General features: G+C 37.1%; 1 protein-coding gene across 1 annotated transcript in view; it reads right to left on the bottom strand.

Moving 5' to 3' along the window:
- Positions 1-15,698, bottom strand: part of LOC106143466 (protein CBFA2T3) — a 52,422-nt gene extending 36,724 nt beyond the window's left edge. The window contains exon 1 of the mRNA XM_060951314.1: positions 15,491-15,698. The gene's annotated coding sequence lies outside the window, so the exon portion shown is untranslated. The remainder of the gene's footprint in view (positions 1-15,490) is intronic.
- Between the last annotated feature and the right edge of the window lie 5,606 nt (positions 15,699-21,304).

The following is a 21,304-nucleotide window of genomic DNA, read 5'->3' as shown; positions in this document are numbered from 1 at the left end:
CTCACTCCCTTATTTTTAAGACTGTTGGCTTTATCTACCCCGTAAAGGGTGAAAACGTGGTCATATCTTTGTATTTATGAGTTTTTAAGTTTCAGGATTTACCAATACATTTACACTCAAGCAAACCCAATATATATTATAGCTACAAAACAAAACGTGTTTATATCGAAAAACTAATTTTCACAACATTCCCACACAAATCAACAATATCACTATACATCGCCGCGTCAGTACTGTAAATTGAACAACCATCTCATAGAAAGCCGGTAATGCGCACGCGGCATGAAGAAACGGTCGCGTTTCGACGTTCCAACGGCGGCAGGTGTGCCGGACGGCGCGAATCGAGAAATTTTAATGAATGTTTGACTTAGATGTATAATGTACTAGATGTGGCTTTATACCTTCCTACTAATATTTGAATGGGTAAGTGTATGTGTGTGTGTATGTTACTCTATCACGCTAAAACTACTCAACGTATATACATATTTTCATGAAACGTTGCAGTATGTGTATTTTACGCAAAACTATTTTTCTAACTCATTCAAGCTTGGCCGTGTTGTTACCGGCACCAATACAAAAAAGAATAGGACCACTCCATCTCTTTCCCATGGATATCGTAAAAGGCGACTAAGGGTTAGACTAGAGTCAAACAGCTGATCGTAGCCTATCAGTATTTTGAAGGCTGTTGGCTCTGATTACCGCGCAAGGGATATAGACGTCATTATCTATACTATAATATTATAAAGCCGAAGAGTTTGTTTGTTTGAACGCGCTAATCTCAGGAACTACAGGTTCGAATTAAAAAATTATTTGGGTTGAGTAGACTGTTTATCGAGGAAGCCTTTAAGCTATATAACATCACGCTGCAACTATTAAGAGGAATAATGTAAAATATAAAAAAAAACGGAGAAAATTATTCATCCTTAAGGGCTTCAATGATGCCCAAAATGACTATTCCACGCGGACGAAGTCGCGGACACAGCTAGTATGTATATGTATATGTATGCAGTTATTATTCTGCCTAGACATTGTCGCTTCCATCGTTTCTACATCTTGTCCAGTCACCATATGCCGCCTGACTGGCGTGTTATATGGTTTTCATTTAGGAAATCGTATAATGTTACACCGTGCAATAGCTAATGCCAATTTTTATGCTCAAATATCCAACATGGCCGACAAATGAGCTGTCATTTATTCTGGTTTTTACTTTCACGAGAAAAGATAACATGTTATCACGTCTTTATCCCTCGCGGGATAGACAGAGGCAACAGTCTTGAAAAGAATGAAAGGCCACGTTAATGCTGTATTTATGGGATAATCATGATCATGGTTAGATATTAATAGTTGCCTGAATGTGCAGGTTTCCTTGCCGTAAGAACTTCGGTTAGTTATCAAACTAATGTACATAACATCACGTCTATATTCCTTGCGGGGTAGACAGAGCCGACAGTCTTGCAAAAACTGATAGGCCACGTTCAGCTATTTGGCTTTAAGATAGAATTGAGACTCAAATAGTGACAGATTGCTAGCCCGTCGCCTAAAAGAAGAATCCCAAATTAAAAAACCTATAAAGCCGCCTTCTACGACATATATGAGAAAGAGATGGAGTGGTCCTAATCTTTTTCTATTGGTGCCGGCAACCAAACGTATAATAACGTTTATTAAAATTACATTAAATTAAATTAAATTTTTTATTGGTGCCGTGTGGTTCCCGGCACCAATACAAAAAAGAATAGGACCACTCCATCTCTTTCCCAAGGATGTCGTAAAAGGCGACTAAGGGATAGGCTTACAAACCTGGGATTCTTTTTAGGCGATGGGCTAGCAACCTGTCACTATTTGAATCTCAATTCTATCATTAAGTCGAATAGCTGAACGTGGCCATTCAGTCTTTTCAAGACTATTGGCTCTGTCTACCCCACAAGGGATATAGACGTGACCATATGTATGTTAAATTAAATAAAACATTAAGCAAACCCTGGTCACAAGTCGGTGCGAAGCGCGCCGGGTGTCACAGACGCGGCACAGATGCCGCCTAAATATTGAGACTCATTTTCCATATTGATTTTTTAGAAATTTCAATTCAATTTCGTGCCGTGCGGTTCCCGGCACCAATAGAAAAAAGAATGGGACCACTCCGTCTCTTCCCCACGGATGTCGTAAAAGGCGACTAAGGAATTGGTTTGTAAGCTTGGCGTTCTTCTTTTAGGCGATGGGCTAGCAACGTGTCACTATTTGAATCTCAATTATATCATCAAGCCAAATAGCTGAGCGTGGCCTATCAGTCTTTTCAAGACTGTTGGCTCTGTCTTCCCCACAAGGGATATAGACGTGACCGTATGTATATAAAAAAAAGACCACTCCATTTCTTTCCCATAGATGTCGTAAGAGGAGACTAAAGGAAGGGCTATAAAGTTCTCCTTTAACGCGATGGGCTAGCAACCTGTCACTATTTGAATCTCAATTCCGTCATTTAGTCAAACAGCTGAACGTGGCCTTTCAGCATTTTCGAGATTGTGGGCTCTGTCTACCCCGTAAGGTATGTGGACGTGACTATATATATGTTGTATTGTTGTTTTAGAAAGGCGATGGTCAAAAACCTATTATCATTATTTGTAAATCTTAATTTATCGAAAACTGTAAAATTTTTAGATAAATTACAATAGCAAAAAAAGAAAAAAAAAAACAGTTTCTTTAGTTAAACTATTGTTGTTTTTAAGCATAACATATGTAACAAATTATCACTCTTTATCCTTTCTGCGGGGTAGACAGAGCCAACAGTCGTCAAGAGACTGAAAGGCCACGTCTTTTTAGCAATATTGCGATTTCTAGATCCACTTAGAACAAGCTTTTTAACCGCAGCATCGCCCGCGCTAATTTAGCGCCATCTATTAAAAGCGACGAATTGAGCGCCACCAACAAAAAAAAAAAATATTTTCCGCAAATCCCACGGGAGTTTTAGTTTTTACCGGGATGAAAAGTACCCTGTGTCCTACTCCAGACTCTTAATTATATTATACGCAAAATTTCAAGAAGATTTGGTTCAGTAGATAACGTGTAAAGAGGTAACAAACAAACTAACATTCGCATTTACTTAGTTGGGATCAGTTATTCTAACCGCCTATGGGAAAACTTGCTTTATACATACAAAAATAAAATCACGCCTTTTTTCCTGAGCGGGTAGGCAGAGACTACATGTTTCCACTTGCCACGATCTCTGCATACTTATTTCGCTTCATCCACATTCATTACATTAAAAGCTCAGCGATTTTGAAGACTCTTGACCTGACCCTCTGCCAAGACGTCCTTAATTGGATCAAGATACTTGCTTTATAAGTGTACCTTATAATATGAAACCGTAACAAACAAGGTACCTCCTGGTTTGTAGCCCCGGGCTCGCTTTTAATGGGAGTGTCGTAAGCAGCGACGCAGAGAACTTTCAGGAGCTTTCGGGGTCGCAAAAATTCAAAGCTCTCTTGTTTTTTATTTTTATCAAGAAACTAGTTCAGTTATTATTGTAACTTTTTTTTTATTAATCATAATCATTTATTCCTTGAATATGGTTACAATATAGTAATTTACAATTAATATAAAATGCTTAAAAAATTTAAAAATAAACTATATTGCGTATAAAAATACGTAAATACTAGCTGTCCGCCGCGGATTAAGACTTCACGAACAATTAAAATTTTTACAAAATTGTGAATATTAAAAAAAATACGTAACCAATTTTTAATGCCCTTCGAATTGAAAAATTCTATTGACAAATACTATGTGCATTTTAACTTTCATCAAAACCAGACCAACGGTTTGAAAGTTATCGCTTTACAAACATACATACATAATTGGTAAGAACAAAAAAACACCTTTTTAAGATACGTCCAAGAAATAAAAGATGCAACATCCAATGAACGTGTAAAACGGTAGTTATACCACCTTTTGGGCCATCGATAATTGCGGGGGGCGTTCGTACACTCTGGATCCGCCCGCCTCCCCCCGGGTGTAGGCAGGGGGGGGGCGACAGCTGCGCTGGCAATCCCTTCCAGGCGGGCTGTCAACCACAGCCGTGGGTATATTTATTTGAAGCCCAAATTGATTCGTTTGATATGTGCTTTGTGGGTTTTCGATAGAGCATGGATCAGGAATGGTAATGAGTTTATGTCATATGCGGTTGTGGTCAAATTGTGTTGTCTTGGGTAATGTAGAAAAGAAATAACATCAATATTCTCTTTTAGTAAACTCACACAGACACTCAGGTACACTTATATAATACACTAGAAGCCGCCCGCGACTTCGTACGCGTGGAATCAATTCCGCGGGAACCCCGGGATAAAAAGTAGCCTATAGGTACGTTATACTGGGTCTTCAGCTACCTACATACCAAATTTTAAATCTATACTAATATTATAAAACTGAAGAGTTTGTTTGTTTGAACGCGCTAATCTCAAGAACTTCAGCTGTTTGGTTTTATGATGGAATTGAGATTCAAATAGTGACAGGTTGAGAGTTGCTAGACCTTTCCCTAAAGGAAGAATCCCAAGTTTTTAAGCGCCTATACATTAGTCATCTTTTACGACATCTATCGGAAAGAGATAGAGAAATATCTTGTTCATATTGGGGCCGAGAACCACACGGTACCGATACAATATTGTTTTAACTACAATTAAAACTTATGTAAATCGGGTTTAACTAGACACATTCTCCGAGCCAAGACTTACTTTTATAATCGTGTGCAAGTAAGTACAATTCAGTTATAATCGAGTTGTCAGCGGCAGGAGCGGCGGGAAGCAAAAGTTTGATTAAACTGGGAACCAAAAGGGAACCCAATCAAGCGGGAATTTACCTAGATACCGTGGGAACGTGCAGGTGGCGCCATTATTAAAATGTCAGAAACGGGTGTTTGCTGATAACACGGGAACGCGTGCTCCGGTATCAATTAAATTTTTATGTTGGGTTATGAACTTTGGTGGGTGTTGGTTGGTTTAAGGTGTTTAAGGTTCTAATCTTTCTGTCTAATGCGTGCGTACATATAATCACGTCTATACCCCTTGCGGCGTTGACAGGGCTAACATCTTGAAAAGACTGATAGGCCACGTTCAGCTATTAAGCTTTAAGATAGAATTGAGATTCAAATTGTGACAGGTTGCTAGCCCATCGCCTTAAAGAAGAATCCCAAGTTTATAAGCCAATTACTTAGTCGCCTTTTACGACGTCCATGGGAAAGAGATGTGCTGGTCCTATCATTTTTTCTATTGGTGCCGGGAACCACACGGCACGTCAAATGCCTACTTATAAATTGCGCACATAAGTTTGAATTAGTATCGTTTATTTTTTGAACGCTAAGGAACTTTAGATGAAGAAAGATATAATCTCTGCCTAATTTTACGAAAAACTCTTACAAGTAGAATCTCAAGTTTATAAGTCTTTCCCTCAGTCGCCTTTTACGACGAAATATCGGGAACCACACGGCACGACACACAATGAAAGTATATGTTCGTTTTTGTGGTCAGTCAAAATAATACGTATTTGTCTCCAGCAGGTGTTCAAAATGATTAATAGAATCTCCTCGATAACATCCCCCCTCCCCCCACCCGTCCTAGCTGCGGGGGGGGTCCAGTAATTACTGTCAATAGTTTATATATTATATCCTACTATCTGTTGCCCGCGACTTCGTCCGCGTAAATTTCGAGTTGAATCTTGATCATACAGGTAACTGGATGTGTAATCATGTCATCCAATACGGGTTAGGTCCCCCTGCAAAGGTTACGGAGGTCTGATGGGAGTCGATTCGTGTAAAACCTGACTCACCCAATCCAGGATCCATGCTCAAGAGCTTATCCTGGGCTTCTCTCCAGAGTAGTGAGGATGTTATTGAAATTATAGCCAAAAGGAATGTGGCGATATCTATACGCCACAAAAATAAAATCACGCGACGCTATCAGTCAAAAACAGCGAAAAACCTAAATCACGCAAGCAAAGAGTTCACGGATTGGAGCATATATACAACCTCCGACACAACATCGTCTGTCGCGCGGTTCCCCAGGCATCACACCTAGCCTAGCGGAAGATATACCCTTTGGTAGTGGTCGAGCCGAATAATCGCTCCTGCTACAAGAAAGAAGAGTCATACGAATCTACACACAAAATGAGTGTCAGAAAAGAGACCTTAATAGTAGGCATTAAGGTAGTTATCAAGAAATGATGTGACTCCATCAAACGAACGTATTCAAGAATTAAACAATACATATATGCATAGATAAAATCACGCCTCTTTCCCGGACGGGTAGGCAGAGACTACCTCTTTCCCAATTGCCTTGATCTCTGCATACTTCCTTCGCTTCATCCACATTCATAACTCTCTTCATGCAAGCTCGGCGGTTTTGTTAAATTAAACAATACTCATCATTAAACATTTACAACGATATTTCGTTATTCATCACAGATGTCACTCCGTTATCCAAGAGGAATGGTTTATTAGGGTTGCCGAGCATGCCGTGTGGTCCCCCGGACTTAAATAAGATATCCATTCCGTCTCTTTCAAATAGATGTCGGTAAAAATGACTAAGGGAATAGGCACTTTCATCTTGTGCAGCTTTTACTATGATCCAATATGGGTTAGGTTTAGGTAAAGGTTGCGAAAGTCAGACGGGAGTCGCTTCGTGTAAAAACCTGACTCACCCAATCCAAAGTCATGAGTGGTGAGGATATAACTGGGAATAATGAGATCTTAAAAATTCTTCAAAGTGACTTGTCATTACATTTCAACCCTATGCCCTAATGTATGCCCTCATTGGGCGTGTGAAAAGCCACCTGCAAACGCCTACTCGCTGAAGCCTAATGGCAGTGATTTACATCAAAACAACTTGAATATTGTATGGGATGCATTGAACAGGCTTTACTGGTAAATAGGTCCACCTCATTTTAAAATTACATACATACATATAACCACCTCTATATCCCTTGCGGGGTAGACAGAGCCAACAGTCTTGAAAAGACTGATAGGCCACGTTCAGCTGCTTGGCTTTATGATGGAATTGAGATTCAAATAGTGACAGGTTGCTAGCCCATCGCCTAAAAGAAGAATCCCAAGTTTATAACCCTATCCCTTAGTCGCCTTTTACGACATCCATGGGAAAGAGATAGAGTGGTCCTATTGTAACTGGGTTCATATTGTAACTAATATATATTTATAAGCTCTTTCTTTATGTTTCTTTTTCTTTTGGTTTGGTTTTTTGGAAAGGATGAATGAAAGCAGGTTCACTAAGCGGATATACAAGGAGTGTGTGGAGGGAAAGGTAGAAGTGGGAAGGCCTAGACGAACGTATCTTGATCAAATTAAGGACGTCCTGGCAAAGGGTCAGGTCAAGAGTACCCGAAACCGCCGAGCTTGCAGGAAGATAATTATGAATGAGGATGAATCGAAGGAAGTATGCAGAGATCGTGGCAAGTGGAAAGATGTAGTCTCTGCCTACCCCTCCGGGAAAGAGGCGTGATTTTATGTATGTATGTATTTATTATTTTTTGTGCTGGTGCCGAGAACCAGACGACAGTTAGAACACACATTAGTTTTTCTTTCCTATCAGACCAACCTTGGTTCATACAGATTTTAAATATTATAACATCTAAGTTTAATTTCTACACATACATACATATGGTCACGTCTACATATATCCCTTGCGGGGTAGACAGAGCCAACAGTCTTGAAAAGACTGAATGGCCACGTTCAGCTGTTTGGTTTTATGATGGAATTGAGATTCAAATAGTGACAGGTTGCTAGCCCATCGCCTAAAAAAAGAATCCCATGTTTGTAACCCTATCCCTTAGTCGCCTTTTACGACATCCATGGTAAAAAGATGGAGTGGTCCTATTCTTTTTTGTATTAGAGCTGGGAACCACACGGCACATCTATACATACATATAATCACGTCTATATCCCTTGCGGGGTAGACAATTAATTTATATGTATGTATGTTTGCGTCACGCGGGCTCGGCGATCGCCGCAAACGATCTGCTCAAATACTGTGGCATTCCATGCGGGCGTAGCGTCAGCACAGAAATCTGATTTTGTGAAAAATATTTAACTAAGGGATAGGCTTACAAACTTGGGATTTCTTTTTAGGCGATGGGCTAGCAACCTGTCACTATTTGAATCTCAATTCCATCATAAAACCAAACAGCTGAACGTGGCCATTCAGTCTTTTCAAGACTGTTGGCTCTGTCTACCCCGCAAGGGATATAGGCGTGATTATATGTATGTATGTATGAAAAATATTTAATGTTTGTTTTCTCTTCTTAACTTTTATTGTATAAAAGAGGACACTGACTAACTGATTAACTTGTATAATTGGTTCAAGATATTCGACATTTCTGTCTACCCCCCATGGGATATGGTGACGTCTGACCATATGTATGTATATATATTTTGTTCTTGTTTCCAGACCAATGGAAACTCACCGTTTAAAATTTAATAGAATAGATTTATTTTCAAAATTGGAAACAAGGTATCACTTATTGACGTCACATCACTTAAATCTATTTATAACAACTACCGCTTCCAAAGCGCATGTATAGAAGAAGCGACGGAACAATTACACTGCAGCATTTCACCGGACGTCAATTTACAAATATTGATCTCTCAAATCTAAATCGTAACGAATACACAATGCACTATAATAACAAGCACAATATAAGTAACAAGGACCCATTTGTATTAGTAATGCTTACAAACTATGTTAGTACCTAGGGACAGCATGATATCTAAAGTGGCCATTTTTAATAAAGACTGTCTGTTTTGCTGTCGGTACATGGAGCCCGCATCACCTCGTCGTCAAGGGTGCAGTTATCTCCCGGACTACCACAATGATGGCACCGCGCGGGCGCAAGATATCTTACCAGTTTTTACAGAAATCACAGAAAACATATTATGTAAGTACCTGTATTTGATGAGAAAAGAAATTAAATCTAATTTATACAGTTAAGTTATCCACGAATAAGCAAGGAACTCCGGGATAAAAAGTAGCCTATATGTTATTCTGGGTCTTCAGCTACATACATAACAAATTTCATCGTAATCGGTTCAGTAGTTTTTGCGTGAAAGAGTAACAAACATCCATACTGACATACTCACAAACTTTCGCATTTATAACTAAAGTGGCCATTCTTAATAAAGACTGTCTGTTTTGCTGTCGGTACATGGAGCCCGCATCACCTCGTCGTCAAGGGTGCAGTTATCTCCCGGACTACCACAGTGATGGCACCGCGCGGGCGCTAAATATCTTACCAGTTTTTACCAAATCACAGAAAACATATTACTTAGTTACCTGTATTTGATGAAAAAAAAATAATTAAATCTAATTTATACAGTTATCCACGAATAAGTAAGAAACACCGGGATAAAAAGTAGCCTATATGTTATTCTGGGTCTTCAGTTACCTACATACCAAATTTCATCGTAATCGGTTGGGTAGTTTTTGCGTGAAAGAGTAAAAAACATCCATACTGACATACTCACAAACTTTCGCATTTATAATATTAGTAGGATATGAAGTGTACTATAATAATGAATAAAAAAAAAATATTTTTAATTTGAAGCCCATCGCCTAAAAGGAGATAATGTTAACTTATACACCATTGATATCCCATGAAAAGAAAATAAATAAACAAACAAACTTACTTCCCATTTATAATATTAGCAGTTCAGGTAGTCCCATCAGAACTGCAAATTTTTTTTTTTAATTTTTGGCAACTTCAAGATTTTTCGTCTTTTGTAACTGGTTACGTAAGGTGTAAGTATTTTCGGCCATGATCGAATACGTTAAAGCAATACCCTCCTTTTTTCGCTATCGGGTAACAAAACACCTGTATTTGCCCGCCAAACCAAACACCGTTTTTTCGCCATCTTGAAAAACATCTGACGTACGGAACGTTTAGACACAGTTGGGACCAGACACGGGACAAAAGTCTGTTATATGCGCACGCGCTCAAGGTTGACACAAGTGTTAAGTTGTTTGAGAGTTACTATGCCATAATGTAGATGGAGAAAATATACATATATATGAACATATTATACGTATAATAGGACCACTAATACCACTCCATCTCTTTCCTACGGATGTCGTAAAAGGCGACTAAGGGATATGCTAGCAACCTGTCACAATTTGAATTTCAATTTCATCATTAAGCCAGCTGAACGTGGCCTTAAGTCTTTTCAAGACCTTTGGTTCTGTCTACCACGCAAGGGTGACGTGATAATATGTATGTATATATCGTTTTTTTTCTAAAAAAGTTTTTTTTTTAATTATTCGCGTTGAATAGACCATTTATCGAGGAAGGCTTTAGGCTATATAACATCACGCTGCAACTATTAGGAGCGAAGAAATAATGGACAATGTGAAAAAAAAACGGGGAAAATTATTCATCCTTGAGGGCTTCAATGATGCCCAAAATAACTATTCCGCGCGGACGAAGTCGCGGGCACAGCTGGTCTTTAATAAAATAACGAAATTGCGTTATCGAACTTTCCGCCTGTCGAAATACTCAAGGGGGATACTTCTCAGAGTTTCTGATACCCCTGGGTCACAACCCTTGCTGGGTCACACCTGCTATATGTAACATTCAAAATTCAGATGTTAATACATACATACATACATATAATCACGTCTATACCCCTTGCGGGGTAGACAGAGCCAACAGTCTTGCAAAAACTGATAGGCCACTTTCAGCTATTTGGCTTTAAGATAAAATTGAGATAATAATATTGAAAGAAAATACCAGCCTTCGTGGCAAGGCACGCGCGGCGTCTTTTTTAACGAGCGAAAGACTATCGCTGTTTCACTTTTTACCATGACGTAAAACGGGACAGCGATAGTATTTTTTAGTTCGCGCGATTATTACGGCATTGCGCGTGCGCGGGTTCCTGAATTCCGAATTCGCGGGCGCTGGTTCGAATCCCGGCCAGGGCATGATGAGAAAAGAACTTTTTCTGATTGGCCTGGGTCTTAGACGTTTATCTATGTAAGTATTTATTATAAAATATAGTATCGTTGAGTTAGTATCTCGTAACACAAGTCTCGAACTTACTTCGGTGTAATTTGTCCCGTATATTTATTTATTTATTTATTTGTCATTATTAAAGCCAGGAGGAAGAAGAATTATATAACAAACAATTACTTATGTACAAACAGTTACAGAATATATATTCTTACTCTTAATAAAACAGTATGTTCTTGCACACCTGCATAGTGTTGACACAGGTGTTATCAGTGTTAAGTTTTTACATACATTCTCACCTGTATGCCATAAGGATAGGCAGTAACTCTGAATCACGTCTATATCCCTTGCGGGGTAGACAGAGCCAGCAATCTTGAAAGGCTGACAGGCCACGTTCAGCTGTTTGGCTTAATGGTAGAATTGAGATTCAAATATTGACAGGTTGCTAGCCCATTGCCTAAAAAAAGAATCTCAAGTTTCTAAGCCTATCCCTTAGTCGCCTTTTACGACATCCATGGGAAAGGGATGGAGCGGTCCTATTTTTCTTTCGTTGGTGCCGGGAACCACACGGCACATACATCAACCTCTCAACTCCGCTGTAATCTTAAAAATGTGTATGAAGAAACATGACAAGGGATCGTGGCAAGCGGAAAAAATATTATATCTGCCCATACCACTGAGAAAGAGAGTTGATTTAATCTACTTATACTAATATAATAAATCTGAAGAGTTTGTTTGTTTGTTTGAACGCGCTAATCTCAGGAACACTGGTTCGAATTGAAAAATTGAAATTGTGTGTTGAATAGACCATTTATCGAGAAAGACTTTAGGCTATATAACATGACGCTGCAACTATTGGGAGCGAAGAAATAATGAAAATTTGAAAAAAAAAAACGGGGAAAATTATTCACCCTTGAGGGCTTCAATGATGCCCAAAATAACTATTCCACGCGGACGGAGTCGCGGGCACAGCTAGTGTACATATATAAGTCTCTTATACCTACAAACCAGCTACCTACTAACGTATACTCTTATAATATAGCGTTACACGAACCTTATTGGAACCGCTAATATATGCCGCACCTGTGTCTAGCAGATGCTCTAATGCGGCCAGGGGCGGTAATATCCGCTCTATACACTCTTATACATACATACATACTGCGGGGTAGACAGAACCAAGTCTTGAAAAGACTGATAGGCCACGTTCAGCTGTTTGGCTTTAAGATAGAATTGAGATTCAAATAGTAACAGGTCGCTAGCCCATCGCCTAAAAGAAGAATCCAATGTTTATAAACCTATCCCTTAGTCGCCTTTAACGACATCCGTGGGAACGAGATGGAGTGGTCCTATTCATTTTTTACTCTCTTATTGTGCTTTAAATAATTTTATCATCTCTCTATACTTACACTTTTTGATAAATGTTGTCACCTCGATACACTTGTATGGTGCTTGGAGTACATACTTCTTCATTCATTGCGGGGTAGACAGAGCAAACTAGTTTTTTTTTTAATTCAGTATTGGATTAGGCATTTAAGTATTTAAAGCCAATAGTCTCGAAATCAAATACTACGTTCAGGATGACTTACCTATTGCTGGAAATTAGATTCTGATAGTGACTTGTTGCTAAGTTATCGCCAAAAAGAAGAATGCCAATTTGATTGTATTGGGCTTTTCAGTCTTTCCGAGACTGTTGGCACTGTCTTCCCCGTAAGGGATAAAGACGTGGTTAAATGTTTGTGTGTACAATAAACGGATACAAGGTAGTATTGTTACAATTAACAATCCGCTTATCAAACAGCCCCCATAGGATATATGCGGGTTATTCTCACACAGAAAAACGCTTTAATCTGTATTCATTCATAGAGTTCTTCATTTGTCTTTTTATAAATATTTCGGACATATACATATGTATGTATTCTAGCTGTGCCGACAAGCGTTGTTTTGCCATATAAATATTTTTTAAGTAATTTCTAATTAAAAAAAAATGTTGAGGGTGGATAACTCTTTGAAAAATAGGTGTTCGCCTATTCTCAGACCTGCTCAATATGCTCACAAAATTTCATGAGAATCGGTCAAGCCGTTTTGGAGGAGTACGGTAACGAACATTGTGACACGAGAATTTTATATATAAGATATTGTACCATCCGCCTTTGTACCATCTCTGTCTGTTTTACTCTTATGGTGCAATAAAGAGTTTAATCTATCTATCTATATTTTATTGTATTAGTACTAATAACCTAAAAACTGAGCGAAGCGAGTGAGGTCTACCAATCAACTTGAGTCGAAATAATTTTTTTGTATATGTATGTATGTTTGTAACGCATAAAAATCTCACTCACACAGAGAGGTGAGGATGTAATAATGTAACCAGGTAAGTAGGCAAGTGTGTAATAATTGTGTCTTTTAAACATGAAAATCATAACACTGTTCTTATGTAACCCCGGTCTAATGGCACCGCCATATTTTTTAATAACCCAGTGTACAGTGGCCTTAAAATACGTTCGGATACATACGGGGCGAGGCAATGCGGGCAATCAGTGCCCGGCGATACCATTCGTTTGAGTAATGTGGGTTTTTATCTATAAGTGCCGTGTGGTTCCCGGCACCAATACAAAAAAGAATAGGACCACTCCATCTCTTTCCCATGGATGTCGTAAAAGGCGACTAAGGGATAAGCTTATAAGCTTGTGATTCTTCTTTTAGGCGATGGGCTAGCAACATGTCACTATTTGAATCTCAATTCTATCATTAAGCCAAATAGCTGAACGTGGCCATTCATCTTTTCAAGACTGTTGGCTCTGTCTACCCCGCAAGGGATATAGACGTGACCATATGTATGTAAGTACTAATATTATAAAGCTGAAGAGTTTGTTTGTTTGTTTGAACGCTCTAATCTCAGGAACTACTGGTTCGAATTGAAATATTATTTTTGCGTTGAATAGACCATTTATCGAGAAAGGCTTTAAGGCTATAAAACATCACGCTGCAACTGTAGGGAGCAAAGAAATAATTGAATAAATATGTGAAAAAAAACGGGGATAATTATTCATCCTTGAGGACTTCAATAATGCCCAAAATAACTATTCCACGCGGACGAAGTCACAGCTAGTCCTTTATACGATTTGAAATACGATTTTTTAATTTTTTTGTATTATTTTTTAATTAGGTACCTACAATTGGTAGAAGTTTCACCGTGGATGTTTAATTTTATCCTACTACTATTATAAAGGCGAAAGTTTGTATGGATGTTTGTTACTCTTTCACGCAAAAACTACTGAACCGATTACCATGAAATTTGGTATGTAGCTGAAGACCCAGAATAACACATAGGCTACTTTTTATCCCAGAGTTCCCGCGGGATTGATAGGGTTTCCATGCGGACGAAGTCGCGGGCGGCCTCTATCCTTCCTACTACTATTATAAAGGCGAAAGTTTGTATGGATGTTTGTTACTCTTTCACGCAAAAACTACTGAACCGATTACCATGAAATTTGGTATGTAGGTAGCTGAAGACCCAGAATAACACATAGGCTACTTTTTATCCCAGAGTTCCCGCGGGATTGATAGGGTTTCCATGCGGACGAAGTCGCGGGCGGCCTCTAGTATAAAATAAAATTGACAGCCAGTTATAGCCATAAATACCTGACGTTTCGTTTTATACATAGATCATCATAAGCATTTTTTTTCTTAACTTTTAAAAATAAACAATTTTGAAACTTAGTGGCCAGTAGTTAGTTTAAATAAAAAAAAACAACATAAATTGCTAATATTTTTTCTAATCTTACAGTTTCGTCATTTTTATAAAAAAGGTAATTTGTTAAATATTTTCATACGTATACAGTCTTGATGTAAGAATATTGGAAAGAAAAATGTAATATATCTGGAAAGCGGCAGCCTGAAGGGTTTAATGCCGCCATATCGACAGAACAGCTGATGCCTGTGCGTGCAGGTGCCGCTTATGAAAACTAATATTGTTTTATTTATACCAGCGATAAAGATGAAAAGTCCAATTTTCTTTGCCTCATTTCATGCATGAAAGCAGTTTGTGGAATATTTTTTTTAAATTTAAGTATTGTTTTTCTCGAATCTTTTTAATTAAAGTATTTTAATAAAATATAACATATTTAAATTGATGGATAAGTTTCAATAGAATATCAAAAAAATTAAATTTGTGGAAAAAAATTTGCGACTTTAAGAAAATATAAAGTATTAAAAAAAATAACAGGTATTTTAAAGTGCTTCATTATGATTTATAAAATTGTTAAAAATATGGAATAGTCGTTAATTTAATTTAAAAAATTTAATCACTTTGGTGTGTATATGAATAGAAAAATATCATTTTCATTTGGAGAAAAAGACAAATATAATACAATTAAAACAAGTATAAATTTCCGTATTAAACGAATCTAAATCGATCATTCAACTCAGATAAAACTTTAAATAATTCCGTCATATTATTCTATGATTTATTGCTCGTAATAATTTAGAACCTGATGCTTACCTTCAACGTTTTTGACAGCTGACGGCTCACAGCTTCCCAGTTTTATTGCAGTCTTTCACAATTCACTAAAACAAACCAGTCAAATGTAAAACGGAACGCAGCAATAAAAAAATATTTGAAATTTCAAATTAATAATTGTGTAAGGTTTTGATATTCTTTTTTCGAACGCGAGAAGTCAGCGTGTCGCAATACGCGGGAAATTCGCGTGCGTTCGGATACACGCTTCAGTTGTAACTGAGGGCGGGAATGGGAGCGCCCGGCGCTTGGTCGGAAAAATGGTTTTTCATAAAATGCCGAGCCGAGCAGCCGGTCGCTGGCAGGCGTGCAGTATCGCATTGTGTTTACGATTTCTGTTTTTATGCAAAACAGATGAATGTTTGGTGCTAAGTAATGTATTGTTTTGTGTTTCTTTTACGATCAAATAGTTAAGTAAATACGTACGCTTTCACGCAAGATAAAGTATTACCTATGCCTGCATTCATTTGGTGAAACAAATCTATTTTTTCATTAATTAAAAAAAAAGCAAAACAGTTTGTTTTTAACTGATATAGGCACAATTATCGTCTTGCGTGACTTTTTTACTTTTACAAAAATCTTAAACGTTGTATATAATTAAACTTGATGACAAAAATAAAATTGGTTTTTGAAAAATTATATGCACATTTTGTAAAGACCAGTTTTACTTAAATTTTTATATTTTTTAATTTCATTATCACACTCTTGCACAAACGACCAAAACAAAAGAAAATATAATTATTGGCTGGTGACATCGTGGAATAAATTATTAACAACATGAACCAAACCACTTGATCAAATGTCTCCATTTATACAAGTGCGCTAACATACAATGAACACGTGCTAAAGGTGTTATGTATTTTTTAAATACTTACTAGAATATCCTGGAAAATTATGATTTTAAAATAATAAGCCCAAGACATTACAAACATTTGTTATGCCAACTTTGATTATAATTATCTTTTACACGGAGTTTTGTTCCCATGGGAATTTTAAAATTACTTAGTATTCATTATTACCTCATCGATTTTAAAAACTCCTCAAAAAACTACTGATACGATTTTATTGTGATTTCGACGATTAAGTTGCAAGTTAAGAAATATGTAATTATTCGAGGAATCTCTTCCAAACTTCCACAACAACAAAAATTAGGAAAACCTGCAAAAATTTTAGTTAAGTTAAAGATCTACTTATATTCCTTTTTTAACTAATAACACCGTTTTCATTCACAAACACATGATAAAAGTGATTTTCTGATTGCATTCACCGCTCCAATAAAAAAAAACTATTCTTAAAACCATCAACCAAATAAATAATATTCCTGTTAGGTATGTTAAACGTTTATTATTCGAGGCATACTGCCACTGAATTAATTGTCTATGGCTAATAGACAATTAAATAATTTTCATTTGATCGATGGCCGGTGGCGCTTAAACCGCCCCTGGCTGGAAAACAATAGTTACAACGTGAATTTATAATGTTCTATGTTGAGTACCTAAGTACTAGATAATATAAAGCACAAATAATATAATTATTTTCATTTTGAAGTTTAATCAGTACGAGCGTCTGCGGTTTCTCAAAAAATGTACCCGTTGGAATCCTACTGATGTCATGTCGGCCATGAAATGAGCCTCTACATTAGTTTGTTTACTAACCAATGCCACACACGCGACGATGTTTTTATCGCGCGAAAAACTATCGCTGTCCCGTTTCATGGCATAATAAAAAGCGACACAAACAATTGTATAACGCGGTTCTTCTTCTTCGTCCTACCGGCGCTAGTACCGGTATCATCTTCACCTCTCTAGAGAGGAGCCCAGAGTCTCCTTTTTGACCATGATCCTGGATTCGGTTTAATTATAGGGAAACCTAACCCGTATTGGATCATGGATACACTTACATTTTCCAGAATGTGCAGGTTATCTCACGGTTTTTTCCCTCACCGAAAGAGAATCGGTTAGTATTCAAACTATTATACATAACTCAAAAGAGAGTCATAGTTACATGGCCAAGATAGGATTTGAACCAGTACCTACACACGCCTTACTACGGGGCATTTTTCCGTTCGACCACCGACGCGCTGTTCTATAACGCAGTTGGCGGGAAAAAAAATGCAAATGGCGGTTCTGACGTCACGTCCGCTAACAGATGGCGCCACGAACGTGTGTTCCCTTGATGCCATTTTAATTGCGCGCTGATGCTAAATGCGTTCGGTTACACGTAATTATTTTTTACGATTCTCTTGATCCTTTGATAGGCCTTTTGTTGGACGACTTCAAACAATTGTTTGTGTTACCCACCCTAGAATAGGACAAAGCCTGGATTATGAAACCAAAATCTTGACAGCTGATTAAAAAAAAAAGGTAAACCGACCGTGACCGCCGTGTGGTTCCCGGCTCCAATAAAAAAAAGGACCACTCCATCTCGTTCCTATAGATGTCAATAAAGCGGCTAAGGGATAGGCTTATAAACTTCTGATTCTTCTTTTGGGCGATGGGCAAGCAAACTGTCACTTTTTTAATCTCAATAATATCATCAAGCCAAACAGCTGAACGTGGTCTAGAACATATAATCACGTCTATAAGATTGAAAGGCCACGTTCAGCTGTATAAAACTTAAATAGTAATAGTAGACAATGTGCATTCGTCCACGATTTAGATTTAAGAGATCTATATTTGTAAATTGACGTCCTATGAAAATGCTGCAGTGTAGTTTGTTCCGCCGCTTCTTCTACACATGCGCTTTGGAAGCGGTAGTAGTTATAATTAGATTTAAGTTATGTGACGTCAATAAGTGATACCTTGTATCCAATTTTGAAAATAAATCTATTCTATTCTATTCTATTCTATTCTATTCTGTTCTATTCTGTTCTATTCTGTTCTATTCTGTTCTATTCTGTTCTATTCTGTTCTATTCTGTTCTATTCTGTTCTATTCTGTTCTATTCTGTTCTATTCTGTTCTATTCTGTTCTATTCTGTTCTATTCTGTTCTATTCTGTTCTATTCTGTTCTATTCTGTTCTATTCTGTTCTATTCTGTTCTATTCTGTTCTATTCTGTTCTATTCTGTTCTATTCTGTTCTATTCTGTTCTATTCTGTTCTATTCTGTTCTATTCTGTTCTATTCTGTTCTATTCTGTTCTATTCTGTTCTATTCTGTTCTATTCTGTTCTATTCTGTTCTATTCTGTTCTATTCTGTTCTATTCTGTTCTATTCTGTTCTATTCTGTTCTATTCTGTTCTATTCTGTTCTATTCTGTTCTATTCTGTTCTATTCTGTTCTATTCTGTTCTATTCTGTTCTATTCTGTTCTATTCTGTTCTATTCTGTTCTATTCTGTTCTATTCTGTTCTATTCTGTTCTATTCTGTTCTATTCTGTTCTATTCTGTTCTATTCTGTTCTATTCTGTTCTATTCTGTTCTATTCTGTTCTATTCTGTTCTATTCTGTTCTATTCTGTTCTATTCTGTTCTATTCTGTTCTATTCTGTTCTATTCTGTTCTATTCTGTTCTATTCTGTTCTATTCTGTTCTATTCTGTTCTATTCTGTTCTATTCTGTTCTATTCTGTTCTATTCTGTTCTATTCTGTTCTATTCTGTTCTATTCTGTTCTATTCTGTTCTATTCTGTTCTATTCTATTCTATTCTACTCTATTCTACTCTATTCTATTCTATTCTATTCTATTCTATTCTATTCTATTCTAAATAATACTTAAATATCGTAAAAATCCAGATCGAGCTAGCCCCAAAGTAAGTTTTTGAGATGTGTTATGGACCGTGTTTCGTGTGGTTCTCGGCATTTGCGTAAGTTTTTTAAACTCTCATGCCAATTGGGCTACCGGGTTGTTTCATTTGATTCTTGATTAATTAAGTTTTAAGTTTAGGGGCATACAGATCAAAAAACTTTGCATTTTGCTGATTGATAAACTACGAGTATATTTGAATTTACAATTAGGATGTATATATTTAGATATTATTTAGATTTTGATTAAATCGATTAATCATAACAATGTATTCTGTCAACCACATTTCTATTCTGAGTTTAGGTAATTGTTAAGTTGAAATTATTTATTATGAAAGTATTTTCTATACTGCAGTGCAGTTTTTTTAGAAGAAGCGGCAGTAGACTTAATTTAAAGTAATTAATTTTGACGTCAACCAATATGGTGAAACCAAAAGGTATGATAATTACTTATTAACTGATGTTGAAATGTCCTATAATAATGAATAAAAAATTTTAATTTTTCATTTTGCTAACCCAGATTGTACATATATAAGTACGTATGCATGTAAATCACGCCACTTTCCCGGGGGGTAGGCAGAGACTACATCTTTTGATTTGCCACGATATCTGCATACATATTTCGCTTCATACACATCATATCATATATAACACAGACCGAATAAAACTCTGCAAGAAGTCCTATAGTTTTCCCTTTTCCTTAGCTCAATATTCCCCAAGCGTTCGGAATGGAAAGTTGAACAGTGAAAAGTTAAATTTACAGCCGATCACAAGCGCTAACTAATTAACGAGAAATAACTGAGTGTTGCCCGACGCAGTCATTTAATTTCCAAATTATAATTACGACGCCTTTCAAAGCATAAAATTGGATTTCTGATTGCGCATTTCACCACAAAGTCAACTGTTCACGTGTTTTAGTTACATTATTAACTTTATCATGGTTGTGTTGATATAATTTATTTGTAAGGTGCTTAGATAAATATTTTTCTAAATGAGGTAACCAAAAGTCATTTTTTTAACGTCGTCATACATACATATGTATATACGTATGGTCGAGTCTATATCCCTTGCGGGGTAGACAGAGCCAACAGTCTTGAAAAGACTGAATGGCCACGTTTAGCTATTTGGCTTAATGGTAGAATTTAGGTTCAAATAGTGACAGGTTGCTAGCCCATCGCCTAAAAGAAGAATCCCAAGTTTTATAAGCCTACCCTTTAGTCGCCTTTTACGACATCCATGGGAGAGAGATGGAGTGGTCCTATTCTTTTTTCTGTTGGTGCCGGGAACCACACGGCACCTTAGTCATACCTTAGTCATAACTGTAATTTATTCTTATAAAATTTCAGACTCCACATAATTACAAGTTTCCTTCTGTTCATCACTCCGGCATTATGTCAATATGCTGTCAGTACGGATATGCGTCCTGACGTGACTTTTGGGGATCATAACGACAGATTCGACTTAGCTGGCATCGTGGAAGAACAGCGGCTTATAGAAGATGTATTAGTTAAGAACAGAAAACGGAAAGGTGATCTTGATTCGTACGAGGAATCTGGTAGAAGGAGTATAGATCCAGGCAGGTTGTTTTCTAGACGATACGATGAAGCGTTTGCGCATCACGACGATTTGAAAGATGACGGGGGACCGTTGGAAGATTACGAGAAAGGTTTGGACAAGTTTCGAGTGATTGAAAATAGAAGAAGAAGTGGTGTCGACAATTTTAGAAGTCTAAAGAAGATTGTAGGAAGGAAAAGATCCGATTTGAGGCGGTTCGTGATGCCGATTGGGCTAATTTCAGGTTTTTAAGAAAGGAGTTATGCTATTTCTGAATAAAGACTACACAGAAATACGATGCAAGATTTTTTTGTTTATTTTTTAACCCTTTTTTAGCCGTGTAGCAGAAATTTAAAGGTTAAATGATATCGGTAACTGTCTAAAGTTAATATAGGTATGCACACATAATTACCTACCTCATATAATAACTTAATCTTAGAAAAATATTGCCAACATAATGCTTTAGTAATTATATTTAAAAAAAAAAAATTACCTCATATAAGA

This window comes from Amyelois transitella, chromosome 24, assembly GCF_032362555.1.
Source record: "Amyelois transitella isolate CPQ chromosome 24, ilAmyTran1.1, whole genome shotgun sequence".
Lineage (NCBI taxonomy): Eukaryota > Metazoa > Arthropoda > Insecta > Lepidoptera > Pyralidae > Amyelois > Amyelois transitella.
Note: the sequence above shows the minus strand (reverse complement) of the source record. Positions and strands in the feature narration are given on the sequence as shown.